The sequence below is a fragment of the Mercurialis annua genome, linkage group LG7 (genome assembly GCF_937616625.2).
Source record: "Mercurialis annua linkage group LG7, ddMerAnnu1.2, whole genome shotgun sequence".
In the NCBI taxonomy this organism is placed as follows: Eukaryota; Viridiplantae; Streptophyta; class Magnoliopsida; order Malpighiales; family Euphorbiaceae; genus Mercurialis; species Mercurialis annua.
The window spans coordinates 15294982-15300981 of NC_065576.1; positions in this window are offsets into that span (position 1 = coordinate 15294982).

A 6000-nucleotide genomic window follows, 5' to 3' on the forward strand; every position below is an offset into this window, starting at 1 on the left:
GACACATAACCACTAAAATTCTTCCACAAACCATACATGTATAAATTTGTAGCATATCTTCTCCGGTAAGAATCAATATTTTCAAACTTCACTGAATCATCACGAATATCTCGTCCCTCGATAAGATATTCAGCAAAACTTGTGATGAAAACTCCACAATCTCTAAAAAATGAAAAAATAAAAAAACTTAATTGTTAAATAATACAAATGAAAACAGTTAAAAAATACACCCTTTACTTTGTTGAGGCAAATTCACAACAAGAGTAACACGGAAAGGTTCAGTACGCCCCTTACCGACATAAGCTTCAGAATTAAAATAAATATCATTCCGATCATAAAATCCAACCTCTTCTATGAAGAAAGGTAAAACTGTTGCATAACCACGCACCACTGCCATAGCAATACAATTGTAGAAATCAGATGATAAGGAATTGTAGACGTAGAAGCAACGGTGGTCAATGTCAATTCTCGCCAGAATAAAATGATCTTGTTCCTTTCCATCAACCTTTAAATGAACAGCAAAAACACCGTTCTTCACATCACCCCAAGCGATTGGATAACATCCTTCATGTCCTAGAATTATATTAAACATAGTGTTATGATACATCCAATCCCCTATTTCCTTGCCCTCCAACAAAGATTTATATGTTCCTTGACAAATGCGTCAAAGGCGATGCCAAGGGCAATATAGACATTCCGTAATATAGAACATTTCTTCCGCAGATATCCAAAGAGAATATCAATATGCTATAGAAAAATAGGCAGAAAATTAATAGAATAAAAAATGTCTAACATAGTTATAACAGTTTATAACACAATCTATTAGAGAATATAACAATTTATAATAGTATATAAATATAAAATAGTTTCAAATCAATTAAAGACACTTATATCAGACTCCAAATAACAACCATCTTCAGATAGCTTGTAATAGAAATCCTTTTTGAAACGCATTCGCCACCAAGAGACATAGTTGGAACTAACTTTCTTAATTTCAATTTAAACAATTCATTGCTGTAAAAATAATAAAAAATATTAAAAGCTGTTAAATAAAATAAAATGAAAAATGTAATAATAATAATGGATTACCATTTCTTTTTTCCCTTTACGCAAACCAATGATGTCAATCTCCACCCAATTGTAGAACTTCGCCTCCCAGTCAGGATTAGGCTTCTCTCCAACATTTTCAACAGTTAGTGGACAATGATCTCTAAATAGATGGCCCATATTCTTAATTTTTTCAGGTGTATCAAAACATTTGAATGCATATTTCAGCACACTTGAAGGATTAACCTTTCTCTTGCGTTGATATTTTGTAACCTACAAAATTTAAACACAAAAAATATTAATAAAATAAATATTGGCATATTCAAACAAAAACTTACAGAATATACCCTTTTAGGTACAAATAATGTTGTATCAACTAATTTTTTCAATTCAGCTGCAGTTATAGCAGCATCAATGTACTTTCCATCAATATTGTCCAGAAAAGAAGATGTAGCAGGAAGAGGTTTTTCCAACGCATTATCACCCTTAGAATACAACAACAAAAATAACACAGTTTATAAGAGTATATAACAGTATGTATAACAATTTATAACAGTTTATAAAGAAATTAAGAATAACTATTGTAACTCTAAAACATTCTTTTTATCTAGAGCCGCATCAACAGTACTCTCATTAACAACACCAAGAGAATCAGTTTGATCATTCTCTTTTTCCAGAGCCACATCAACAGTACTCTCATTTTTAACACCAATAGCATCAGTTTGATCATTCTCTTTTTCTAGAGCCACATCAACAGTACTCTCATTTACAACACCAATAGCTTTAGTTTGATCATTAATCTTGCATAAATCAAAAATAAAATAAAAAAATTTAAAACATTTTTTTAAAACAACAATAAAATGTACCAAAAAGATATATAAATTCTTACCATCTCACCACTCATCTCATGAGTAATAGAATCAATTTATTTCTTATAAGTACTAGGAAAATTAACATCACTAGCATCATGAGTAGTTTCATCATTGTCATGCTAAAAAAAACATAGCAAATCGTTTAGCCAAGTTTCAAATAGTTTAAATTTAAGTATACAAATTATTAGAACAGTTTATAAATTTCTTACCTTGACAATACCAATCTCATAGGTTTATTGTCTTCCTCATGAGTATTAGAGACATTAATATCAACCTCAACTTGATTAGTTTCATCATTCTACTAATAAAATGGAAAAAAAAGATAGATAAAATAAATTTTAAACAGTTTATATATATGAATACAAGAGAATACAACAGTTTATAATATTATTAAATATAAATTTTACCTTCTCATTGCTCATATCAGCTAAACCATCATGAGAATTCTTCTCAATTTGTACAATATTTTGAATATCAGCTTCCTCATCAAATTCAGTAAATTCAACATGCTCTTTTGTATCATTTTTCTTTAAAAAAATAAAAAATGAAAAACAAATCAGTAAAAAAATAAATATTCATAAATATATTAAAACAAATATAACTAAAAGTATAAAATATACCTTTTTCAACAAAAACATCGTATCATGGTCAGTTTCAGTTTTCTCATCATCCTCCGTTTGAAACTTTAAATTTTCAATTAAATCAACTCTTTTCTCAAGCGATGAAATATCTTTCTTAAAAACTTCAAATTTTTAGTCCACATACGCCTCCAAATCGCCAACAATATCAGCTTTAATGTCTTTAAAAAACTATGAACATAATGAATGCACAAGATTATGAACAGGAACACCACCATCCCCATCGACATTCTCCTTGCCAATAACATTTTCCGCAGCAATCGAGTCATTAAAACCTAATTCATTCTCATCAAGTTGAGGACCTAACCCACCAAAATCTAAATTCAATACTTCCTCTTCAGTAACTTGTATGTTCTTCATAGAAATGAAACAGTTTGCAATGCTTTGCAACTGTTATTGCAAACCTTTGCAACTGGTGTTGCAACCCTTTGCAACTACTAATTAAAAGCTTTAAAAAGTATACAAATACAACATATATTTAAAATAAAATGAATATGATATCAGAATAATTGCATTCATCATGTTATCTTTGAAAAGTTTGTAGTCCACATCCTTTAAATCTGACACGTCATTTGGTTTCCAACGTAACATACAAGGAGACGATTTAGGTTTGGTTAACTTGACAAGAAAGTCGGGTACACGAACCAAGCACTCATAAAACCATATCTGAATAATATATGAAAATCCGCTTAATCTATAAAAATAACCATCCTTTTGGTAAGCCTCTGAATTCATACCAACTAGCTTATGCTTTAAAGCACCTGCTGTTTTTTCAAATATATATCTATCCCAGGGAAATTCATCAAATCTCTCACATACAATCAAATGTACAAGTTTCAACTCAACTCTAGTTTCAGAATGAGTAGATAATAGAAGACACTGAATCAAATATATCTTAGCAAACTTCACAGCGTCATCATTATCATTTTCCCAACAACGAGACATAAGCTTTTTCTCAATAACGCTTCTACTAACCTTTGATTCATCTTTGAAATATTTATCATAAAACCTACTACAATGACTGAATTCAGCATACTCAGATTCATCCCCAAAACAACGCAATCCAATAAGAATAACAAACTCATACATACTAAATCTTATATTCTTACTACAAATATTGAACCACAACTCTTTATCATCCGAAAATTAAACCTCCCTTAACATCAAAAAATATAGCAACTGATGTTGCATAAGCACGGAATCAAAATCAAAAAAGATACCAAGGCAACTATCCTTAAGCTTGACAAACTGATCATTCGATAGAATTCTCCTAATATTCGAACAAACTGAAAATGAATATGGAATATTGACCTTTCCAAAAAAGTGCTTACTTGGATCAGCCACAAAGTCAAAATTTTGAAAATTAAAAATAAAACATAATTACAAAACAATTTACAATAATAAATAAGAATACATAAATAGCAATTATATCATTTAAGGTTGATAAAACAGTTTCAATTAAAAATTTAAACAGTTTCAAATACAGTTGACAACAGTATAATGGCAATTATAAGTATTCAAAAACCACAAACTAACAACAATTAACATAAAAAGGAATTTAATAACAAAAATCAAATTTCAAATATATTAAAATCTGATGCAAAATAATTACACAAAGTTAATATATAAATCCATATAGTTGCTGATACATGTTATCCTGTTTCTAGGACAGCTTCAAACAATTGCTAAATCAGGATAATACAGTTGCAAACAGTTTCATATCGTTGCAAATATATTCATATAATTTCAAACAGTTTTAAAATCATCTAATGATAATTTAAAGGGTTGATGTCAAAAAAAATCACGAACTTTACACGTATTCTCATTTTAATCACGAAGTTCAAATTTTCTCATTTTCCTATACGAACTACCACTTTTTCCCAAATTCATACACGGTGCTGAGGTGACACTCATTCATTGGTGTAAAATGACCTCCACCTCAGCAAATTACGCCAATGAAGCCGTGACACCTCAGCACCGTGCATGAATTTGAGAAAAAGTGGTAGTTCGTGCATGAAAATGAGAAAATTTAAAGTGCGTGATTAAAATAAGAAAACGTGTAAAGTTCGTGAATTTTTATGATATTACCCCCAATTTAAAACAATAATATCAATATAGAAAAATAAGAAATATCATAATAAAAACAGTTAGTTACCTTATCATTACTTGAAGGAACATCTTTATGAGCAAATAAACGTCTTCGATTTGGTCTTCTATGATGGACATTTTTTCCGGTATCTGAATAAAGTTCGTTATCGGATTCTTCTGAAACAACCATAACCTTTTTTTTACCAGTAACATTCTTAACGTTCTTCACTACAACAGCAGCATATTTAACACTAACTTTCTGTTTTTTCTTTACATGAGACTTAACTTTCTGTTTTTGTTTTTCCTCGCTAACAGGCTTAACAACAGGAGTTTGAGGCTTCTTCGCTTGAGCCGCAATCTCATTTAAACTCTTGTCAATATCATCAGACCTTGTATTAACCATTTTTCAAAATCTAATAATAAAAAAACAAAATAGACAACATGAAAAGAAATTAGAAAAACCAGAAAATACCTAGAATTAAGAACACAATACATAAAACAAAATAAGATCAAAATCAAAAAATAGAATACTTGAAACCGAAATAGAATAGACAACGTACAAACAAAATTAGAAAAATCGGAAAATACCTATAATTAATGTCAGTTGCAATGGATGATTGAAATAACGAGCGATTTATAAAGAGGAGTTCGCAGAAAACCGTCGAGGACTGGATAGGGAAGAAGAAACCGTCGGGGAGGGAGAGAAGAAGAAACCGTCGGGGAGGGAGAATCAGAGAAGAAACCGTAGGAGAGAGAAAGAAATCAGAAAAGTAAAGAGAGAAAAAAGAGGGAAAAAGAGAAAGTGTGCGAAATTTTTCAAATTGGAGTATTTTCACAAATAAAAAAAGCCTTAATTGAGGTAGGCACAAAAACATTACAGAATAGGAGTAAAAACATTAAAATTCAAAATCGAGGTATTAAAAACAAATAAATATATAAATAAGATATTTTGTGAAAATTCCTCAATCTAATATAACAAAGCTATGTGTTTTTTTATAGACTTTTACCCAAATAACAAACATTCAGATTGAATTATCTTTTATACGGGCTCAACTTTTTCATTCTTAAAATACGGTACACAGAAATAATTATTTCTTTTATACTACACTATAAGTACACACATAAAATCAAAAACACTCATCAACTCATTTAAATTTCCCTCTCCTCTTTTATTCTCTCCTCTTCCTCCCTCAACACCACTTCATCTTCTTCCGTCCCATGTTCTCTATTTTTTTCATGGTCGCCGCCCGTCATCAAATTTTAGTGCCGCTCCCCTGCCACTTCATCATCTCTGCACCGCTGCCGTTCTTTTATTTCCGTGCTTTTTTTTAGATTTGAATTGGAGTTTATTGCCG